At 49.6% G+C, this 24,105-nt stretch overlaps 1 protein-coding gene across 3 annotated transcripts in view; it reads left to right on the top strand.

Annotated features, from left to right (window-relative positions):
• Positions 1-3,551: 3,551 nt before the first annotated feature.
• The window catches only part of PCMTD1 (protein-L-isoaspartate (D-aspartate) O-methyltransferase domain containing 1), a 217,769-nt gene continuing 197,215 nt past the window's right edge, over positions 3,552-24,105 (top strand). The window contains exon 1 of one of the 3 annotated variants that reach the window (XM_030214347.1): positions 3,552-3,706. The gene's annotated coding sequence lies outside the window, so the exon portion shown is untranslated. Of the gene's footprint in view, positions 3,707-3,746; positions 3,795-24,105 lie in introns of those variants that run through there. The other 2 variants (XM_030214297.1, XM_030214304.1) reach the window with 2 other exon arrangements.

The raw sequence follows: 24,105 nt of genomic DNA, 5'->3' as shown, positions 1-24,105 counted from the left end.
TTCCAATGTCTGACAATAGTCATTTTAGCTGCCAGAATCAAAGTTGCTGTTAAGCAGTGCTTGTATCATTTGTCTGACTCATCTGGCATAATGCTCAGTAACAATTCAAGTAGTCCATTGTTACACAGAGGTGCACACCTGTATCCAAAAAGATTTAATAATCGGACAATCCCACCATAAATGTTCATAAGTACCAGTCTGACCGTATTGGTGCAAACAAAGACCACTCTCAGAGCTGGACACTTGAGCTAACTGAATTAGTGTCCGGTGGAGCCTGTGAATTAAACAAAATTGGATTGGCTTATAATTGGTGACAAGGCGAACAATTATGCACATACCACAAATCTTTTCCCGCATCTCATCCTCCAAACTTGATAGGGAATGGGATTTTTGATATTTCCTAGAGGGTTCTGATGTTTTGAATAATCTATGAATTGCAAGAACCAGAGTGTTTGTGAGATGTTGCTATCAGTAAGACTCCAGAGGTATCTCATGGTCAGAAATTAGTATTGGATTGATTCCAACTTAGACTACTGGTATAGTGCCTTATGTTCCATAAATATATAGTCTAAGTGACAATAAGTTTTATATTTACCCAAGTAGTGTATACTCTCTATTTCCTGGATTATGAAGTCTCCAAATGTCTTCTAAGAAATATCTGGGTAGGATGTTGTCACAAAGACCACTAAGTTCTCTATGTACTTTCCTACTTGTTCTATGTGATTTATCTGCTCTTCCCAAAGTACAACTTATATCTCCTGTCATAATTAATTCTCTCACCATATGTGTTTAATACTCTTTCAGGTCATTAGGAGCATATATATTTAGAATCATCCCTTCCCAAGTGTCACTTTGCCTGTCACCCATGCCAATCTCCCCTAGGCAATCCCCTCCCTGGGCGTAAATAACAAAGGGCACATGCTTTCTAATCAAATCACAAACCTTCTCTTTTTTTGAGTCAGCTGCAGAAGCCTGTACTAGGGTCCAATCCCACCCCTGAAGTCAAAGAGAATCTTCTGTAGATAGTTTGATTTCTATAACAATGCTACGTCATACTAAGGGACTTCAAGTGTTTTAAGACTTTTTTCTTTTAATTGGACTATTGAGGCCACCCACATTCCAGGTGGCTATTTTAAGATTACCTGACGACATCATCCCAGTGCTTCCATGAGAACTCAACACATCTATCCCACTCCCTCATACAGTGCCATAATAGTATATATAGAGGCATATTTTCAAAGCACTTTGGGAGGCTAAGTTCCATAGGTTTCTATGGAACTTTGGGAGGCTAAGTGCTTTGAAAATATGCCTCATAGTAACATAGTAAGATGACGGCAGAAAAGACCTGCACGGTCCATCCAGTCTGCCCAACAAGATAAACTCATATGTGCTACTTTTTGTGTATACCCTACTTTGATTTGTACCTGTCCTCTTCAGGGCACAGACCGTTAAGACTGCCCAGCACTATCCCCGCCTCCTAACCACCAGTCCCACCTCCCACCACCGGCTCTGATCTATTGGAATGATTTACCCTCCATCCCCCTTCCTTTCCTCCCCTCATCCTATTCTAACCCCAAATCATTATACCAAATAGCCCTTCCCCAGTGGCCCGCTTCCCAGTTCCCGCCTGGCCTGCACATAACCAGTAAAAGATTTTAGTACAACCTTTTATACAAAAAAGAGAAATCTAGTAAACTATGAGAATAATAATTCAGCTTATCAAACAACTTCAGTTTCCTAACCACAGTTCTTGCCTAAACGGATTAAACCTTAGAAACCTTACAACAAACAAAAAAAATCTCTGCTCTCAATCACAAGGTTGAGAATTTATATGTCTCATTATTCCTACTCATCCCTCCAATCATCACTGGAGAAGGAGGAGTGGTTAGGGCCAGCAGACTTTGATCCTGGTGAACTGGGTTTGATTCCCACTGCAGCTCCTTGTGACTCTGGGAAAGTCACTTAACCCTCTATTGTCACAAGTACAAAATAAGTATCTGTATATACTATGTAAACTGCCTTGGTTATAACCACAGAAAGGTGGTATATCAAGTCCCATTCCATTCCCTCTGAGCTTTGTTGTTATCCAAGTGTAATTTATAGTTTGTGAACATGAATGGGCCCCCGGTTAGCAGGTCATTATGGAGGGACTGGAGGACCCAGGAGGAGATCAGAGAGAATATATAAGTAAAACCTTATAGGAAGGATTTTGTCTCTGTGCCTATTGATAAAGTAACCAGCTCTGGATTTGGGAGTTAGGTGTTATTGTCAGTTCCCCTGCCAGATGACCCATTGCAAGAGAAGGGGAAGTCCAGTAGCATTGTAACCAGCGGATTGATTATCTGGACAGTAAGCTGTTATATTGCATCAGCCATTATAGAAGCCAGATACTCAGTGGACTGGGGGAGTCTGGCTGTAAACGGGGCTCGGGTGGAATTGTAGTCTACCCTGGCTGATAGCAAGACCTTTAGTGTGGCAGCCGGAAAAACCGCATGCAGTTAGTGGAAGTCCAGCCCGGATGGTATTGAAGTACATAGGGAGTGTGAAATCCACTCTGGATTTTGATTGAGCTGCAGGACAGGCATGAGGGTTAAGTATATGTATTAGCCCAGATATAAATTATTGCTTATGATCACCTGGAGAGCAATATGAATTACAATTGACTGTAAGACTACCAGTGCAGTGGAAACCATCAGTTAAGAATTAATAAATGTTCCTGTTCATTTAAATCCTCCCAGTGTTGTTCCTGAGTGGAATTTGTATCTGGAATTAGCTAGGGACTTCAGTAAGTGACAATAACATGCAGTGCCTTTTGAGCAGGGTTACACAGACAAGTAGGTTCTGTTAGGGACTTTTAACCTGTAGCAAAAATTCAGCGTCCCGACTCTTATCTTGAAGTGAGCCGGCTTGAAGGAGCTTGTCCAGAAAGCAAAACAGTGTCTTTACGAGCCACAAGTTAAGAACCAGAAACTGCTTAGTTGAGATGAAAAAGTTGCGGCTGCAAGAGCTGGAATAAACTGCAGATAAAACACTCTAGGAAACACAAGTATATAGCTAAGGTAACGAGGGGGAGAGGAGTAAAAGATTCTCTTCCAATGTGTTTGATTCAAAACAAATTCTGGAGATAAACTGAGGGAGGAAGAAGGTACCGAAATCAAACTGAAGTACTGGCCGTTCCGCTTAATCACTTTCTAGTAGGCCCCCCACTTCGATACTGTGCCTAGATGCTGCTGGCAGGTTTGGAGCCCTTACTATGTTATATGGTCCGTGTGTTCCCTCCGTCAGACAGCCAGAGTGCCTACGTGCAAGGAAGTGGGGGCCCGGGGTGGGGGGGGGGGGTAGAACAGCTGCACCACAACCAAACCTCCTTGACCACAACAGCCTCAGGCCGCGGCCGCCGGGACCGGTGTGGAGTTGGTGACGTCAGAGCCCCTATTCCTCCCCTCTCCCTTTTTCAGGTTTTCATGGTCATTCCCAATTGGTCGCCTGTGGTTGTCACGCCGTTGCGGCCACAGCCGAGCCAGTAGGGGAAGGCGTCACGTGCTCGCTGTGTTTACATCTTCTCAGCTGTTTCTTGATTTTTCGTCTTTCCTCCGTGTACACGTTAGCAGACGATCCCTGCACCGCGCTTGTGGAATTCAATTATAACGTAAACGGCAGCATATCCCCCCCCACCCCCTCCCCCGGAAGGAACAGGATACTATGTGTGAGGGCTTCTTTTTTCCTTTTCTGGTATGTTAAGCAGTTGTGGCAAGGACTCAGTCAGGTCTAGCTTGCTTGACGCCGCCTGAAAGGTGAGTTTTGACTTTTGTGTAGCGACTGGAGCTTCCGCTGCCATGTATTTGTTTGCTGAATTGGAAAGCCCCAGCGCAGGCAGAGGGCCGCACGGTGTCTCGTTCTTTTTAACTACGACGTTACTAGCGGTTTCCTTTTTTTTTTTTTTTCCTTTTCCCTTTCCGGTAGCTAGCTGCTGACTCTTGGATTGGTGGCATGGTGTTAGCAGCTTGCTCGGCCTTTAGCATTCTCTCACTGCTTTTGTTTTTACCCTATGTTTCTGTAGAACTCATTTGTAAAGTGCAGCAGCTATAGCAGCTCCATGGAGCGGGGGTTTTTTTTTTTTGAGTGGGGGAGGAGCATTCTTCTTATAACAAGTCATTAAGCGCAGCAATGTTGTGATGAAATAGACGTAAATTTTCCCATCTTGAGGTTTTCTACCTGATTCCTACTTTAATGACAGCAGTTCTTCTGTTATGGTCTCTGTGTGTTTGCGCATAAGTATAGGTGACTGCTTAAGGTGGTTGTGCACCAGAAAAGTTTTGCCATTTGGCTCAGAAACAAATTAAAAATGCATGTTAATTATTTTAAAAAGGGAAAGGTAATCAAGGTCTAAGCTCATTTTGTTTTTCATTTTATCAGAGTGTGACCCACTTCGTCAACTGTGGTGGGAAGGGAACATCCAATGTTTCTGCAGCAAAGTGGTTTCTATAGACGTGGTGGTTGTGAAACTGTTTATTTAGCTGCTATTTATTGTCTCTTTGTTCAATACCATTGTGTAAATATTGATTTTGTTGTTGTTATATACTTTGGTCTGGAATCTGCCATGAACTTTATGATAAAGAGAAATATAAATGATTAAATCCTATTATGTACAGAAGTTTGTGAACATTATTAGAACTACTCAGCCTAAGAAAGTTAACACTGGGGTGGATAGCATGCAGTTCTCTGAAAGACAAGCAGACTAGTTAATTCTCATGTAGGTGACATTATCCACAGCACCCAATATGCCTTTTACAAAGGCACCGTATGTAGTGTTTTTAGCATGCACTAACACTAGAGACACACATATTCCTATGGGCGTAGCATTTTGCACATGCTGAAAATACTACCGCACCTTTGTAAAAGACCCCAGCAGTGTGGAAACAGTGCCCAGTGTATTGTAACTTTAACTGCTTGAGGCAGTGCTTCCATTGCACAGGTACGTGCTCATCTGACTCACAAGGCGAGAAAGGAATCCTGTTCAGAAGGAATGGATCCTCAGACGCTTAGCCGAGATTGGTGGCAGAGCCGGTAGTGGGAGGCGGGGATAGTGCTGGGCAGACTTATACGGTCTGTGCCAGAGCCGGTGGTAGGAGGCGGGGCTGGTGGTTGGGGGGCGGGGGATAGTGCTGGGCAGACTTATACGGTCTGTGCCCTGAAAAAGACAGGTACAAATCAAGGTAAGGTATACACAAAAAGTGGCACACATGAGTTTATCTTGTTGGGCAGACTGGATGGACCACGCAGGTCTTTTTCTGCCGTCATCTACTAAGTTACTATATATGTTTTTTCATCTGTGGTGAGGTGAAGATGTGTCTCTTGCAGCTCCTCTCAGTGTCATTTTTCTTTGCATGTATTTTGGTGCCTTCCCTCATAGGGTTTTTTTTTCATTAGTATTGCTCTTAATCCTTCTTTGGGATTTGTTTCACATTTCCCCCTTATATTCTTGGTATGTTTTGCCCTGTTTTAAGTTTCTTTTATTTTTTTTTCGGGCTTGTAAGTCTCTGTTAGGCCTGAGCATCGACCGGGTTTATCCCTTACTTTTTTGATGGTTAGTACCCTTTTTTTCATCACCATAGTCATTTGATTTAGCCACAGCTGTTTATCCTTCCATGTCATCGAAGGTTCCCAGTGACTTTACGCACTGTGCTCGGTGCCATTAGACCATCTCTGGTGTATCCAGTGTTTGGAGCAAGACCATAACTCTACTAACTGAATTCTTTGTTTGCATATGTAAAAATGAACAGAAGTCCAGGCTCAGAAAGAGAAAATTTTCTGAATAGTCAACATTGGAATTGGGTACATGGGTCCCTATGGCTACTCGACTTTTGGCCAACACTGGGAGTAGACGTGCATCGAGTAGGTAACCACCTGCCTCAACGCTATCACTGTGCATGGCCCCCAGGATCAGTCAGCATTGGATCCAACACCAAGGAGACGGGAGGATTTGTCATCACTGAGGGGTGTTGATGCTTGGCATCAGGCGAAGGCCAAGAAGCATAAGCATCGATCCCCTCGAGGGATCCGCTACCCGAGAAGTGTTGGCACCTGGAGGAGGGCTTCCCCGTCTGTTGAAAAGCTGCCTGTGTGCAGGTCTCTGAGTAGCCAGGGCCTGGTAACCGAGTCAACACAGACAGCTAAGCAGGCTGTTGCTGACCCAACACCCCAGCATTTCCCGATGTTGACTGTCGAGAAGCGGGGCTGGGCCATGCTCCAGGAGCACTTGGCGGGGCTTTTACAGCAGAGTGCACTGGCGTCAGGGGTGCTTGCGCCAGCCATGTATCTACCATCTACCTGATCTACCTGGCAGAGGCCTCATTCTGTGTGAGGTCATTGGTGACGGTGCCACATACGGTATCGGCGTCAGCAGCCATCCATGTGGGTACTCCCGCAACATCAGTGGAGGAAGCTTGGACGAAGTTGAGCCTGCATTTTGATGCTATTCCAGGCAGGGACACAGTTCCTATGCAAGACAGGCACGGTCTCAGCCCTCCTATGAGGAGTTTTTCACTGATTCAAATACGGACTGCTCATGGGTGTCTGGTGATGATCCAAGGTACTTCTCAGAGGAGGAGTCCTATGGTATTCCATCAGACCCTAGCTTCCTAGTGGTCTCAAGTCTTGTAACCTAGTGGATGTCATCCAAGTGAATCCAGGGTTAGTTCATTCCTGACTTTGTTGGATAATTCGATCCAATTTGACCATGGGTCTTCCATTCCAAATTTCTCAGCCCCAAAAGGTGCTTGACGACTGATGCATCTCACCTGGGGTGGGGAGCTTACTCGGATGGACTTCACACTTAAGGTGTTTGGTCTGCTTAGGAGATGGATCTTCAAATCAACCTTCTGGAGCTCTAAGCAATCTGAAACGTTCTAAAGGTTGAGATTGGCTGTCAACCAAATTGTACTCATTTAAACAATCAGGATGTGATGTATTATACCAACAAGGGGGGGGGGGGGTGGTATAGGATCATACTGTTTGTGTCAGGAGGATGTCCGGATGTGGCAATGGGCTGTCTGTAATGGATTGGTTCTCGGAGCCACATACCTGGTGGGAAAACTTGAAACTTGTTTAAAATTAAATTAAAAACTCACCTATTTCTGAATGCTTATCCTTAAATGTTCTGGAAGCCACAATAACCCTTATATCCCCCCCTTTCCTTTCAGTATTGTAGTTCCTCCCCCTTACTTCTTTTTCCATGTCATTGTGGATTTATGTCTTATCTTCTTCTTTTATTCATTTTATATTGTAAGCTGCCTAGACATTTTTTTGATGAGTGGGATAGTATGTTTCCAAATAAACTTGAAAATCCGACGGCCTGGCTGACAGACTGAGCAGGGCCATGCAACCGCACGAGTGGTTGGTCAGCATAGGTGTTTGCTCTCAAGATTTTCCATGAGTGGGTCACCTCCTCAGTGGATCTCTTTGCCACTCCTTTTAATCACAAAGTCCCTTAGTACATCTCCAGGCTCAGAGCACATGACAGACTAGTGTCTGGATGTCTTCCTCCTTCATTGGGGAATGGCCTTCTATATGCGCATTCCTCCCATTCCTCTCCTGGGGAACACTTACTGAGACTCGGGCAGACTGGGAGCAATGATCTAATTGCCTTATATTGACCCAGACAGATCTGGTTCCCTCTTTGGGAGTTATCCTCTGAAGAACCTTGGAGATTGGAGTGTTCTCCGAGGACAACGCAGGCTGCTTGTTCTCACGACTGGGGTGACGTCCGCGGCAAGCCCCCACCAACCGGAAAAAGCTTCGCGGGACGGTCAGCACGCAGGGCACGCCCACCGCGCATGCGCGGCCGTCTTCCCGACCCTGTGCGCGACCGCTTCCGCCAGTTCCCTTTTTTTCCGCGACTGAGAGAGTTTTGCTTTGCCGCTCTCTCTGTTTTCAGCCGCCCGGATTTCGATCGCGTTACGCGGATCGTCGCTTTCTTTCTTGTTTTTTGGTTACCGCCGGTTTCCTTTTTTCAAAAAAAAAAAAAACCCTGATGTCGTGTGGAGCACGCGCTCCCTTTTCCCTCGCTTCTAGCGGGAGGACGCCACGTTGCGGCCTAACGTGGTCGCATCGGTCTGTTTCTTTTTTCGGAGGGTGTGATTCCAGCCCACAATTGCCGACTTTTGACTTCGCCGACGCGATTTTTCCGTCGATTGTCCCTCGAAGGTCCCGCGTGGATTTAAAAAGTGTGGTCGCTGCGGCCGGCCGAATCTCGCAGAACCGACCACCCACGCTTGGTGCCTTTCAGACCGGAGCTACAATGTATTCCAAGTCCGTGTTCTCATGTGTCTCGGTCTCCGGAAACGGAACTCAGGTTGCGAGGCAAGTTCCTACGGGACCGTCTTTTGGAACTTGCGCCGGCCCCTCGACGTCGACCTCGAAGGCATCGGTATCGACGCCCGGCCCTTCGGTACCAGTATCGATGCCCGAGACATCGGCACCGATGGCAGCGACCCCAGGAGAACAGGTCCCGTTGGCCCGCCGGTCCTCCGGTGAGAGTGGGGGTGAGAGGCCGCGTGGGCAGTCGGCCCCGGTCACTCCCTCAGCTCGTGGGCCACGGGACCGAACCCTGTCTGACCCGGTACCTCGAGACCGAGGGGGATCGACCTCCTCCTCCTCCATGCCCTCCGGCGCCGGTGACGGGCATCGCAAGAGAGATAAGAAGCGTCGTCACCGGTCGCCCTCGGTGCATCCGGATACCGGAGAGGAGGCGACGCCGAGGCGTCATCGTCGAGAGGAGAGGTCTCCGTCGGTTGTGGAGGTACCGACGCATCGGGGTTCCGGCACCTCGGTGCCGTCTCCTGGCCCCCAGCAGCTTCTGGCGCCGACACCCCTACCGGCCCCACCGCCTTTCCCGGCAGCGGGCCTGGACGAGTGCCTCAGAGCCATCCTTCCGGGGATCCTGGAAGGGCTGATGCGCCAGGCTGTGCCGGCGCCGGGGGTGCTTGCGCCCTTGGCGCCGATGACTGTGGCGCCGGCGAGCTCTAGCCCGGCGCCGGGGCCGTCGACACCGCCACCGCTTGCGGTGCCGGTCTCGACCGCCACGCAGGTGGAGTTCCCGTCGACGTCGATGGAGGGAGCTCCGTCCCCGCCGGCGCGGGAGTCCACCGCTCGACGACACCGAGACCCTGGTGCCTCGACGTCGAGCCGGGCCCGGTTCAGGACTCAGCTACATGAGCTTATGTCCGACACCGAGGATGAGGACTCGTGGGGGGAAGAGGAGGACCCTAGATATTTCTCCTCAGAGGAGTCTACGGGCCTTCCCTCGGACCCCACGCCTTCACCGGAGAGGAAACTCTCGCCTCCCGAGAGTCTCTCCTTTGCCTCCTTTGTGCGGGATATGTCTATCAGCATTCCCTTCCCCGTGGTCTCTGTGGAAGAGCCGAGGGCCGAGATGCTCGAGGTCCTCGACTATCCATCACCACCTAGAGAGTCCTCCACCCGGTGCCCGCTGCACAATGTCCTTAAGGAGACGCTGCTTCGGAACTGGGTGCGACCATTAACTAACCCCACCCATTCCCAAGAAAGCAGAGTCCCAGTACAGGATCCACTCCGACCCAGAGCTAATGCGGCCACAATTGCCCCAGACGCAGCGGTCGTGGATCTGCTCTCAAGAGGGCACGGAGTTCGAGGGATACCGCCTCGGCGCCCCCGGGCGGGAAGTCCGCAATCTGGACTCGTTGGGAGGAAGGCCTACAAATCCTCCATGCTCGTGACCGACCTACAATCATACCTGCTCTATATGAGCATTCACATGCGGACCTATGTGCAACAACTGGCGGACCTGGTCGAGAAGCTCCCGCCGGAGCAGTCCAGGCCTTATCAGGAGGTGGTCAGGCAGCTGAAGGCGTTGCAGAAAGTTCCTGTCCAGGGGTATCTATGACACCTGTGACGTGGCATCTCGTTGCTGCGGCCCAAGGTATAGTGATGCGCAGGCTCTCATGGCTGCGCGCCTCTGACCTGGACAACCGCCACCCAGCAGAGACTGGCCGACGTCCCTTGCCGGGGGGATAACATTTTTGGTGAGAAGGTTGAGCAGATGGTGGACCAACTGCATCAGTGGGACACCGCTCTCGACAAGCTCTCCCACGGGCGCCTTCAGCATCCACCTCCACAGGTGGACGTTTTTCCCGGGCCCGGCAGGCTGCACCCTATTCTTTTGCGAAGCGTAGGTACAACCAGCCGGCCCGAAGGCCTCGTCAGGCACAGGGACAGCCCCAGCGCGCTCGTTCTCGTCAACAGCGTGCGCCTAAGCAGCCCCCTGCGCCTCCACAGCAAAAGCCGGGGACGGGCTTTTGACTGGGCCACGGGAACATAGCCGCCCTACAAGTGTCCGTACCGGACGATCTGCCGGTCAGAGGGCAGGTTAAAATTTTTTCACCAAAGGTGGCCTCTCATAACATCCGACCAGTGGGTTCTCCAAATAGTGCGGTGCGGATACGCCCTGAATTTGGCCTCCCTGCCTCCAAATTGTCCTCCGGGAGCTCAATCCTTCAGCTCCCATCACAAGCAGGTACTTGCAGAGGAACTCTCCGCCCTTCTCAGCGCCAATGCGGTCGAGCCCGTACCACCCGGGCAGGAAGGGCAGGGATTCTATTCCAGGTACTTCCTTGTGGAAAAGAAAACAGGGGGGATTGCGTCCCATCCTAGACCTGAGAGGCCTGAACAAATTCCTGGTCAAAGAAAAGTTCAGGATGCTTTCCTTGGGCACCCTTCTGCCAATGATTCAGAAAAACGATTGCTATGTTCACTGGATTTAAAGGACGCATACTACTCACATCCCGATACTGCCAGCTCACAGACAGTATCTCAGATTCCGCCTGGGCGCACGGCACTTCAGTATTGTGTGCTGCCCTTTGGGCTCGCCTCTGCCCCACGATGTGTTTACCAAGTGCCTCGTGGTTAGCGGCCTACCTCCGCAAGCTCGGAGTGCACGTTGTCCATATCTCGACGATTGGCTGGTCAAGAACACCCTCGGAGCAGGAGCCCCTCCGGTCCATGCAGTGCACTATTCAACTTCTGGAGCTGCTGGGGTTTGTGATAAATTACCCAAAGTCCCATCTCCAGCCAACCCAGTCTCTGGAATTCATAGGAGCGCTGCTGAATACCCAGACGGCTCAGGCCTACCTTCCCGAAGCGAGGGCCACCAATCTCCTGGCCCGGCTTCGCAGACCAGAGCGTCTCAGCAGGTCACAGCTCGGCAGACGTTGAGACTTCTGGGTCATATGGCCTCCACAGTCATGTGACTCCCATGGCTCTGTCTTCCACATGAGATCTGCTCAATGGACCCTAGCTTCCCAGTGGTTTCAAGCCACCGGGAATCTAGAAGATGTCATCCGCCTCTCCACCAGTTGCCGCACTTCACTGCTCTGGTGGACCATCCGGACCAATTTGACTCCTGGGACGTCCATTCCAAATTCCTCAGCCCACGAAAGTGCTGACGACGGATGCATCTCTGCCTGGGGTGGGGAGCTCATGTCGATGGGCTCCACACCCAGGGTCTGTGGTCCCTCCAGGAAAGGATCTGCCAGATCAACCTCCTGGAGCTCCGAGCGATCTGGAACGCACTGAAGGCTTTCAGAGATCGGCTGTCCTGCCAAATTATCCAAATTCGGACAGACATCAGGTTGCAATGTATTACGTCAACAAGCAGGGGGGCACCGGATCTCGCCCCCTGTGCCAGGAGGCCGTCGGGATGTGGCGTTGGGCGTGTCGTTCGGCATGCTCCTCTAAGCCACGTACCTGGCAAGGCGTAAACAACAGTCTGGCCGACAGACTGAGCAGAGTCATGCAACCGCACGACGTGGTCGCTCATGCCAGAGTGGTACGCAAGATCTTCCGAGAGTGGGGCACCCCCTCGGTGGACCTTTTCGCCTCTCAGACCAACCACAAGCTGCCTCTGTTCTGTTCCAGACTTCAGGCACACGGCAGGCTAGCGTCGGATGCCTTTCTCCTCCATTGGGGGACCGGCCTCCTGTATGCTTATCCTCCCATACCTTTGGTGGGGAAGACCTTACTGAAGCTCAAGCAAGACCGCGGCACCATGATTCTGATAGCGCCCTTTTGGCCCCGTCAGATCTGGTTCCCTCTTCTTCTGGAGTTGTCCTCCGAGGAACCGTGAGATTGGAGTGTTTTCCCGACTCTCATCTCGCAGAACGACGGAGCGTTGCTGCCCCCCAACCTTCCATCCCTGGCTCTCACGGCCTGGATGTTGAGGGCGTAGACTTCGCTGCGTTGGGTCTGTCTGATGGTGTCTCCCGGGTCTTGCTTGCCTCTAGGAAGGATTCCACTAAAAAGAGTTACTTTTTCAAGTGGAGGAGGTTTGTCGTGTGGTGTGAGAGCAAGGCCCTAGAACCTCGCTCTTGCCCTGCACAGATCCTGCTTGAATACCTTCTGCACTTATCAGAGTCTGGCCTCAAGACCAACTCAGTAAGGAATCACCTTAGTGCGATTAGTGCTTACCATTATCGTGTGGAAGGTAAAGCCATCTCTGGAGAGCCTTTAGTCGTTCGATTCATGAGAGGCTTGCTTTTGTCAAAGCCCCCTATCAATCCCCCCAGTGTCATGGGATCTCAACGTCGTCGCTCACCCAGCTGATGAAAGCCTCCATATGAGCCACTGAATACCTGCCATCTGAAGTACTTGACCTGGAAGGTCATTTCTTGGTGGCAGTTACTTCAGCTCGTAGGGTCAGTGAGCTTCAAGCCCTAGTAGCTCATGCTCCATATACCAGATTTCATCACAACAGAGTATTGGCTCCGCACCCCCCAAAGTTCCTGCCGAAGGTGGTGTCGGAGTTCCATGCTTAACCGTTCCAGTTGTCTTGCCAACCATTCTTCCCCAGGCCGCATACCGCCCTGCTGAACGTCAGTTGCACACATTGGACTGCAAGAGAGCATTGGCCTTCTACTTGGAGCGGACACAGCCCAACAGACAGTCCGCCCAATTGTTTGTTTCTTTCGACCCTAACAGGCTAGGGTCGCTGTCGGAAACGCAACCATCTCCAATTGGCTAGCAGATTGCATTTCCTCACTTACGCCCAGGCTGGCTTGGCTCTTGAGGGTCATGTCACGGCTCATAGTGTTAGAGCCATGGGCAGCGTCAGTGGCCCACCTGAAGTCAGCCACTATGTGAAGAATAGTTGCAAGCTGCGACGTGGTCATCTGTCCACACATTCACATCTCATTACTGCCTCAGCAGGATACCCGACGCGACAGTCGGTTTGGGCAGTCGGTGCTGCAGAATCTGTTTGGGGTGTAAATCCAACTCCACCCTCCAGGACCCGAATTTATTCTGGTCAGGCTGCACTCTCAGTTAGTTGTTTCTTCGTAGGTCAATTTCTGTTATACCCTCGCCGTTGCGAGGTTCAATTGACCTGGGTTCTTGTTTTGAGTGAGCCCTGAAGAGCTAGGGATACCCAGTCTGTGAGAACAAGCAGCCTGCTTGTCCTCGGAGAAAGTGAATGATACATACCTGTAGCAGGTGTTCTCCGAGGACAGCAGGCTGATTGTTCTCACCTACCCTCCCTCCTCCCCTTTGGATTTGTGTTTCATATTTTATTGCTTGTCATTCAACTGGCGGGAGCGGTCGCGCCCGGGCGGGAAGACGGCTCGCGCATGTGCGGTGGGCGTGCCCTGCGGGACGACTCGTCCGCGAAGCTTTTTCCGGTTGGTGGGGGCTGCCGCGGACGTCACCCAGTCGTGAGAACAATCAGCCTGCTGTCTCGAGAAGAACACCTGCTACAGGTATGTATCATTCACTTTTTCAGACACTCATAACATAGAAACAAGGGATCTTTTCTCATCTAAACCTCTAGTCTCTGGCCCTCACAGCCTGGATGTTTAGAGCTTAGAATTTGCTTCCTTGAATCTCCCAGAGGGTGTCTTCAAGGTTTTGCTGTCTTCCAGGAAAGATTCCACCAAAGGGTGTTATTTTTCAAATGGAGGAGGTTTGCCATCTGGTTGTGAGGGCAGGGCCCTAGATCCTTTTCCTTGCCTTACTCAGACCCTGCTTGAATAATTTGAACAGTTCTCTGAGTCTGGTCTTAAGATAACTTTGTAAGGGTTCACGTCAGTGTAATTAGAGTTTACCCATCACCATGTAGAAGGGAAGCCCATCTCTGGATATGCCTCTAGTTGTTTGCTTTATAGAGGTTTGTGTATCAAAGCCCCCTAAAAAACCTCCACCTGTGTCATGGGACCTCATCGTCGCTCTGACCAAGCTGATGAAATCTTTTGAGCCACTGGATTCCTGTCCTCTGATGTACTGACCTGGAAGGTCTTGTTTTTAGTGGCAGTTACTTCAGTTCACAGAATAGGTTCACAAAACACCTAGCCACCACCTGAGGTTACCCTGTGGCCACTTAGATGGTCTGTCCCCAGCACAGCTCAGGTCTGCCTGCAACCTACCGCTTGTTCTCTACACTAGTACCCTCCTCCCACCGGACTGGGTCCCAGCTGCCTCTGGGCGAGTCTCCAGTTGTCCCCAGTGATTTCTAGGTTACTGGGGCCACACTCCCAGTGGTCCCCACAGTTCCCAGAAAGCACTCACAGACCCAACACACGAAATCACCTGGATTCTTTATCAGTCCAGACAGGCAGAGTCAACAAACTAAACAGGTTTATTGTCACGAACAATGACCAAAAAAAAGTGCAAACAGTACAAGTAATTGAAAAATGCTAAACATTTGCATATTGTCCTAAACAGTACATGGGAAGATCAGGTCATATATCTGTTCCAGAGCCTTAGCAAAGAGAATCTGTCTTGTCTTTTCTCCCCGGGCTAAGACTGAAGCAACAGCCAGCAATAACTACTGGATACTTTCAAACTCCAGGCCAATTAGAGCCCAGTCAACACATTTTAAAAGTATACTGATCACAATACCTTAGATTCACTTCTTCACTAAGTGAAACTAAAAGAGGCATACACTTTTCTAACAGCTTTATATAAAACTGCAGTACCTGCTGGCCAAACTAGAGACGCACGGCAAGAGTTAATAAGACAATTTACAGGTTTAAAACACACTGTTCTGTCACAGTGAGCTTTCAGGCCTTAGTAGCAGATCCACCTTACACAAAATGATCATCATAATAGAGTAGTTCTCCGCATACACCCAAGTCCTGCCTAGGTAGTGTTAGAGTTTGCATCTAATCAGTCTGTCCTAGCATTCTTTTCAAGACCTCAGGCCCATGAGTGCACTTCATACGTTGACTGCAGTGAGTATGGCCTTTGAACCTGGAGCGGGACTAGCTCTATAGACAGTCCATCCAGCTTTTTATTTCTTTTGAATCCCAACAGGATGGGGTCCACCATTGGGAAAGCTCAATTTCCAGTTGGTTAGCAGATTGCGTATCTTTTATATTTAAATCTTATATTATAGAGTATGGCAAACGAGAATACACAAGGTTATAAATGGTTCATTACAATGAGCTGAATAAACAAGCCTCCAACAGAGTTTCAGACAAAGACAAACCAAGAGAAACAGCCCTGCCCTCACCCCACCCCAGATCTCCTAATCCTTCCCTCCCAACCAACTCCTACACAAATACTAATTCAAGGGGTGACTGCGAGATGGAGTGTTGCACAAAAAGTTCCAAATTCTCTGGAAAATTCCTTTGTACTGATGAAATGATGGCAGTGCAAGAAGTTCCAAGGAAAGGCAAGGAGATCCATTTGGATCCCTTCAAGTCGCCAAAGTAGGTGCTACAGAGTAGCCCCCGTCCCCGCATGGTCTGGATCTGTCCCCGTCGCCACCCCTTCCACGTGGGCTCTGTCCTAATCTGTAGAAGCCTCAAACACTGTTTGCAACAGCATATTGTTCCTTTTTATACTTTAATAAAAGGGAACAATATGCTGTGCAACAGTTGTTTATAAATCACAAAAAGAAAACAATAATAACAATGAGCAACCCCACCACCATCCTCTACCTTTCCGACCCAAGCAATAGCCCAAGGAATCCTAATTCACTCTATTAAAAGTCCAGGGGTACAAAATACACCTGATATGTATGCTGTAGTAGGGAGAAATATGTCCTATGAAGCACTGTTAATGATTTAATCTGTGGATGATAAGTCATCAACAATCTCAGGATTCAGTCTTGTTCTCCTGTCTTCCACGGTCCTTCGTGCAGTAGAAGATGTCTTCTCAGATGATGTACTGGTAGCAGGAATGTACAGGATCCCCCATGCAAATTTTGCCAGTTGTGGGCCAGCATGTTTGCTTGTTTTTCCAAAAAATCAAAATATTATTGTCTGCATCACTTAAACATAAATAACGTCCAGTTCATTAATAGGCTTCAAAGTAGAGAATGACACAGGGACAAAGTTTGTCCCCATCCCCTTGGATCTGTCCCCACCCCATCCCCACAGTTACTGCAGGTTACTGTCCCCATGTCATTCTCTACTGTAGAGGACCGCCACTGGAGTAAAATTACCCGCTGCACCATCAACTCCATTCGGCAGAGAAACCCTCAAAGTCCATGGAATAGGGGCCGAGGAAGTAAAAAATTTTCAAACAAAAAGAAGGCTGTAGTGGAATTGCTTGGCCACACTGTGCTGCAGCATTGCCCAAAACTTGGCACCAGAAAGTCTGAATAAGAGGACAGCTCCAAAACATGTGACCGAGCGTAGCAGGAGCATGGGTGCATTTAGGAGAAGCCCCCGACTCAGTAAAAGCCCAGTGGCTGGCTCGTGCTGGTGATATATATAAGCACAGAGCAAACCAATATTGCAGGCTCCGAGGGCAATGCACTACCAAAGCAGCCGCTGGGTACTTTGCACGTAATCTTGAATCTGGGCTCCAGTAAATTCAGTTGATAATTCCTCAGACCAACAATGAGCCAAGCGATCAAAGTTAAATTCGTCCGTAGAGTATTGCAGATATTTATGATGAAAGATCAGAGGCACTCGATTCTGAGGGTCCAATGTCAAAGCATCTGAAAGATGGCGGACTTGGTGGACAAGCTCCCTCTGGAGCACGCCAGGCCTTTTCAGGAGGTGGTCAGGCAGCTGAAGGCGTGTCGTAAATTCCTGTCCAGGGGTGCTTACGACTCTTTTGATGTTGCATCCAGATCCGCTGCTCAAAGTATAGTGATGCGCAGACTCTCATGCCTGCGTGCCTCTAACCTGGACAATAGAGTCCAGCAGCGGCTTGTGGATTTCCTTGCCGGGGGGGATAATATTTTTGGTGAGAAAAGTCGAGCAGGTGGTCGAGCAGCTCCACCAGCGGGAAACGCCAGCGACAAAGTCTCCACCGGGCGCATTCAGCATCTACCTCATCAGGTAGACGTTTTTCAGGGGAAGGAGGAATGCTCCCTATGCTTACAATAAGCGTAGGTACAATCCACCTTCTCGACAGCCTTCTCAGGCGCAACCCTAGCGCGCTCGTTCTCGTCAACAGCATGCGCCTAGACAGGCCCCTGCAGCTCCCCAGCAAAAGCAAGGGACGGGCTTTTGACTGGCTCCTGTTGAGCATAACCGCTCTAAAAGTGTCTGTGCCGAACGATCTGCCAGTCAGAGGGAGGCTAAAATGCTTTCACCAAAGGCCTCCCACTTAGTCACCTCTCCCCTCTCCAGTCAGTTCAAAACTCTGCTGCCCGTCTCATCTTCCGCCAGGGTCGCTTTACCTCATACTACCCCCTCTCCTCAAGACCCTTCACTGGCTCCCTATCCGTTTTCGCATCCTGTTCAAACTTCTTCTACTAACCTATAAATGTATTCACTCTGCTGCTCCCCAGTATCTCTCCACACTCGTCCTTCCCTACACCCCTTCCTGTGCACTCCGCTCCATGGATAAATCCTTCTTATTTGTTCCCTTCTCCACTACTTGCCAACTCAGACTTCGCGCCTTCTGTCTCGCTGCACCCTACGCCTGGAATAAACTTCCTGAGCCCCTATGTCTTGCCCCATCCTTGGCCACCTTTAAATCTAGACTGAAATCCCACCTCTTTACATTGCTTTTGACTCGTAACCACTTGTAACCACTCGCCTCCACCTACCCTCCTTTCTTCCTTCCCGTTCACATTAATTGATTTGATTTGCTTACTTTATTTATTTTTTGTCTATTAGATTGTAAGCTCTTTGAGCAGGGACTGTCTTTCTTCTATGTTTGTGCAGTGCTGCGTATGCCTTGTAGCGCTATAGAAATGCTAAATAGTAGTAGTAGTAGTGGCCTCTCATAACCTCCGATCGGTGGGTTCTTCAAATAGTCCGGCTAGGATACTCCCTCAATTTGATTTCCACACCTCCAAATTGCCCACCGGGAGCTCAGTCTTTCAGCTTCCAGCACAGGCAGATGCTTGCAGAGGAACTCTCCGTCCTTCTCAGCACCAGTGCGGTCGAGCCCACCAGGGCAAGAAGGGCTGGGATTCTATTCCAGGTACTTCCTTGTGCAAAAGAAAACAGGGGGGGATGCGTCCCATCCTAGACCTAAGAGAGCCCTGAACAAATACCTGGTCCGAGAAAAGTTCAGGATGCTTTCCCTGGGCACCCTTCTTCCCATGATTCAGAAAAACGATTGGCTATGCTCTCTGGACTTAAAGGATGCTTATACACACATTCTGATACTTTCAGCTCACAGGAAGTATCTTCGATTTCATCTGGGAACACAGCACTTCCAGTATTGTGTGCTACCCTTTGGTCTCGCGTCTGCGCCCAGGGTCTTTACAAAATGCCTGGCAGTAGTTGCAGCGTCGATATGCAGATTGGGAGTGCATGTGATCCCTTATCTCAACGATTGGCTGGTGAAGAACACTTCGGAGGCAGGAGCTCTACAGTCCATGCAGATGACTATTCAACTGCTGCAGCTACTTGGGTTTATTATAAACTAGTAAAAGAGGCCCGTTTCTGGAGCAAATGAAACAGGCGCTAGCAAGGTTTTCCTCCCCAACACCCCCCCTCCCTATCTACCTACCGACCCCTTCATCGTTCTGACGCCATTGCTCCGCATCTCCTGAACGCACCGTACGCCAATTGCTCCGCCCTCGTGTGTGATGGCCATTGCTCCGCCCTCGATGTCATCACATGTGATGAGGGCAGGGCCCTGAGACTTGGCGATTTCGGTGGCTTCACCACCATGAACCCTTCGAACCCATCTTGAAGGAAGTGACGGAAGTGACGTCAGTGTCTTCAGAACGTTGAGGGTGAGTTTTATTATATAAGATTACCTGTCCCATCTTTTCCCTGTTCAAAGACTGGAATTTATTGGGGCTCTGCTGGATTCACAGAAGGCTCGTGCCTATCTTCCCGAGGCGAGGGCAGAAAATCTTCTATCCCTAGTTTCCTTGGCCAGAGCGTCTCAGCAGATCACAGCTCGGCAGATGTTGAGACTTCTCGGCCACATGGCCTCTACAATCCATGTGACGCCCATGGCCCGCCTTCACATGAGATCTGCTCAGTGGACCCTAGCTTCCCAGTGGTATCAAGCTGCAGGGAATCTAGAGGATGCGATCCAGCTGTCCTCCGAATTTCACAATTCCCTTCGGTGGTGGACAATTTAATCCAATTTGACCTTGGGACGTCCCATCCAAATTCCTCAGCCTCTAAAAGTGCTGACAATGGATGCATCTCTCTTGGGGTGGGGAGCGCATGTAGGTGGGCTGCACACTCAAGGAGCTTGTTCCCTCCAGGAATCAGGTCTTCAGATCAATCTCCTGGAGTTGCGAGCGGTCTGGAACGCTCTAAAGGCTTTCAGAGATCGGCTGTCCAATCAAATTATTCAAATTCACATAGACAATCAGGTTGCCATGTACTAACTACATCAACAAGCAGGGGGGGGCACCGGATCTCGCCTCCTGTGTCGGGAAGCCATCCAGATGTGGCTTTGGGCTCGCCATTTCGGAATGTATCTCCAAGCCACGGATCTGGCAGGCGTAAACAACAGTCTGGCCGACAGGTTGAGCAGGATCGTGCAACCTCACGAGTGGTCGCTCAACTCGCGCATAGTGCGCATGATCTTCCAAGAGTGGGGCACCCCCTTGGTGGATCTTTTCGCCACTCAGATCAATCACAAGGTCCCTCAGTTCTGTTCCAGACTTCAGGCCCACGACACAATTAGCGTCAGATGCTTTTCTCCTTCATTGGGGGACAGGCCTTATGTATGCATATCATCCCATACCTCTGGTGGGGAAGACTTTACTGAAACTCAATCAAGATCGCGGAACCACGATTCTGATTGCTCCCTTTTGACCGCCTCAGATTTGGTTCCCTCTTCTTCTGGAGTTGTCCTCCGAAGAACCGTGGAGATTGGAGTGTTTTCCAACCCTCATCACTCAGAACAAGGGGGCGCTTCAGCATCCCAACCTCCAGACTCTGGCTCTCACGGCCTGCATGTTGAGGGTGTAGACTTCGCCTCCTTGGGGTCTTTCTGAGGGTGTCTCCCGCGTCTTGCTTCCAGAAAAGATTCCACGAAGAGGTGTTACTCTTTCAAATGGAGGAAGTTTGCCGTCTGGTGTGACAGCAAGGCCCTAGATCCTCGCTCTTGTCCTACACAGACCCTGCTTGAATACCTTCTACACTTATCAGAGTTTGGTCTCAAGACCAACTCCATAAGAGTTCATCTTAGTGCAATTAGTGCTTTTCATTATCGTGTAGAAAGTAAGCCTATCTCTGGACAGCCTTTAGTTGTCCGCTTCATGAGAGGTTTGCTTTTGTCAAAGCCCCCTGTCAAACCGCCACCAGTATCATGGGATCTCAACATTGTTCTCACCCGGCTAATGAAGCCTCCTTTTGAGCCACTGAATTTCTGCCATCTGAAGTATTTGACCTGGAAGGTCATTTTCTTGGTGTCTGTTACTTCAGCTCGTAGAGTCAGTGAGCTTCAAGCCTTGGTAGTGCATGCTCATTACCTCAAGTTTCATCACAACAGAGTAGTCCTCCGCACTCACCCTAAGTTCTTGCCAAAGGTGGTGTCAGAGTTCCATCTGAGAGAGAAGATCCACCAACAGGTGGAAAACTCGAGCACCCCACGGAAAAGTACAAAAATGGATAAAAAAGTGGGAGTACGACCAAGGAAACCAGATACTGGAAGATGTTCTTAAAAAAGACTTTATTAAAGTTAGAAGACTCAATCTAACCTTTAATAAAGTCTTTTTTAAGAACATCTTCCAGTATCTGGTTTCCTTGGTCGTACTCCCACTTTTTTATCCATTTTAGAGTTCCATCTGAACCAGTCAGTTGCCTTGCCAACATTCTTTTCCTGTCCTCATACCCGTCCTGCTGAACGTCAGTTGCATACATTGGACTGCAAGAGAGCATTGGCCTTCCATGTGGAGTGGACAAGCCCCTTCAGACAGACCGCCCAAATGTTTGTTTCTTTTGATCCCAACAGAAGGGGAGTCGCTGTTGGGAAACGCACCATTTCCAATTTGCTAGCAGATTGCATTTCCTTTACTTAAGCCCAAGCTGGGCTGACTCTTGAGGGTCATGTCACGGCTCATAGTGTTAGAGCCATGGCAGCGTCAGTGGCTCACTTGAAGTCAGCCACTATAGAAGAGATTTGCAGGTCTGCGACGTGGTCATCAGTCCACACATTCACATCTCATTACTGCCTTCAGCAGGATTCCCGACGCAACAGTCAGTTTGGGCAGTCGGTGCTGCAGAATCTGGGGTTTAGAATCCAACTCCACCCCCCTAGGCCCATTTTTTTGTTCTGTTCCAGGCTGCACTCTCAGTTAGATGTTTCTTCGTAGGTCAATCGCCGTTGCGAGGCCCAATTTGACCTTCTTTTATTGTTTTGAGTGAGCCTGGGGTCTAGGGATGCCCCACATGTGAGAACAAGCAGCCTGCTTGTCCAAGCTGATTGTTCTCACCAACCCACCCACCTCCCCTTTTGGAGGAGGAGGAGTTCTTTATTTGCTTTTTGATATAACTGAGGTGGGAATGGACGCGCGCCGGTGGGAAGATGACCGCGCAAGCGCGGTGCAAGTCCCTCGCGCTCCGGAAGCTGTCACAAAGCTTTTTGGATTTTTGTTGGGAAAAATGCTCCGTTCCTGGGCCGCCGTGGACGCCGACCCACATGTGAGAACAATCAGCCTGCTGTCCTTGAAGAATACCTGCTACAGGTGTGTGTGTGTGTGTATATATATATATCTGCTTAATTTACTCTGTCACTTATTAACTTTAATGCAATACCACTTTGATTTTCTCATTCCGAAATGGCGATCACCATTATGGAATAATGTAAGCCACCTTGAGCCTGCAAATAGGTGGGAAAATGTGGGATACAAGTGCAATAAATAAATAAATAAATAAACAAACAAACATACATAGTGCAATCCGCTTAAGTGCAAGGGTCTGGGACCAAAGAAATGAATGCAGTTAACCAGAGCATGCACTTAACCTTGTGACCCAAAGAAGCTTCACATCTGATAAACATATGTACAGTACTGTTTATTATTATATGTACAGTATACAGTCTCCATTAACTGACATTAGGCTTACTTGAAGTAATCAGTTATAGTCCTCTGTACAATCTTGGGTTTGTGAGTTCCATAGACTACGTCTGCCAGACGGTAAAAACTATCATAGCACTGACATCTAGTGGCCTCCAGATAAGCCCACACGGTGTTGAGAAGTCTCCAGCGCTCTTGCAAAAGTGACAGGAGGAGGTTGTTGAATTTCATCAGCATGTGTCTCGCTGCTCATTTCTTCATCTGTTCCATCATCAGCCGTTGTTGCCTGCGTGTAGGCGCATAATTCGACATCAGTGTTGTCTTCAGCTGTTTGTAGATCGTAATCAACAGCTACGTAGTGATAGAACTCCTCTTCAGTAACATCGGCTACGACATTGGGCGGCGGACATGGCCTCTAAGCAAAGGTTGGTGAAGTTGCCCTTTCAAGGCCTTCTCCTGTTTGGTGAGGAGCTGGAAAAAATTGTTAAAGGCCTGGGGGATTCCAAACCTCAGCGCTTGCCCGAAGATAGGCCGAAGCCTTCCTCTAAGGGTCAGGCGGTCTGCTCCTCTTACAGACCTCGCTTCCGTGAAGCTAGAAGGTACCGCCCGGGGCGTGCTGCTGGGTTCACTTCGCGTGCCCGCTTTCAGCAGAGAAACTCCTTTCGCTCGGACAAACGTTCCGCAGCTGCCGGTTCAAGGCCTGGAGTTGAGGGCTGACCCTCTCAATGATGGTGCGCCGGCCCCCTCCTCGTTTCCTGTCATCGGAGGAAGACTTTCCCTCTTTTTCGAGGAGTGGGCCAAAATCTCCGCAGATCAGAGGGTCTTGGACCTGATCAGAGACGGATACCGAATAGAATTCGATGCCCCGGTGAGAGACGTGTTTGTGGAGTACCGATGCGGTTCTGCCGCCAAACGGGCGGCGGTAGAGGAGACTTTGCACAGTTTGTGCCAGATAGGGGCTGTGACCCCGGTGCCTCCCGCCGAACAAGGTCTAGGCCGCTACTCCATTTACTTTGTGGTGCCACGAAAAGGCGGGTCTTTTCGCCCGATCCTGGACTTAAAAGAGCTAAACAAGTCCTTGAGAGTGCGGCATTTTCACATGGAAACCCTGCGCTCCGTCATTGCGGCGGTACAGCCAGGAGAGTTTCTCACGTCTGGACCTGAAAGAAGCTTACTTGCATATACCAATTTGGCCCCCGCACCAGAAGTTTCTGCGGTTTGCAGTGTTGGGGAAAACATTTCCAGTTTCGGGCCTTGCCTTTTGGCCTCGCCACAGCTCCCGAACCTTCTCCAAGGTAATGGTGGTAGTAGCTGCCTTTCTCAGGCGAGAGGGTATCCGGTTCACCCGTACCTAGACGACTGGCTCATCAGAGCAGACTCAGAAAAAGAGAGTCATCTAGCTACAGCCAGAGTGGTTTCAGTCCTTCAATCTCTGGGCTAGGTCGTCAATATGGTCAAAAGTTACCTGACCCCGTTGCAATCTCTAGAATATTTGGGGGCCAGGTTCAACACAGCCTTGGGCTATGTGTTTCTTCCCGAGCAAAGGCAGTGCAAGCTTCAGAATCAGGTCCGTCTGCTCCTGAGGATGCCCCGCCCGCGAGCTTGGGACATTGTCCAGCTGTTGGGATCGATGACGGCCACCTTGGAAGTGGTGCCATGGGTGAGAGCACACCTGAGAC

This window comes from Microcaecilia unicolor, chromosome 1 (assembly GCF_901765095.1).
Source record: "Microcaecilia unicolor chromosome 1, aMicUni1.1, whole genome shotgun sequence".
NCBI lineage: Eukaryota > Metazoa > Chordata > Amphibia > Gymnophiona > Siphonopidae > Microcaecilia > Microcaecilia unicolor.
The sequence above is the reverse complement of the archived record's forward strand: the minus strand, read 5'-3'. Positions and strand labels throughout refer to the sequence as shown.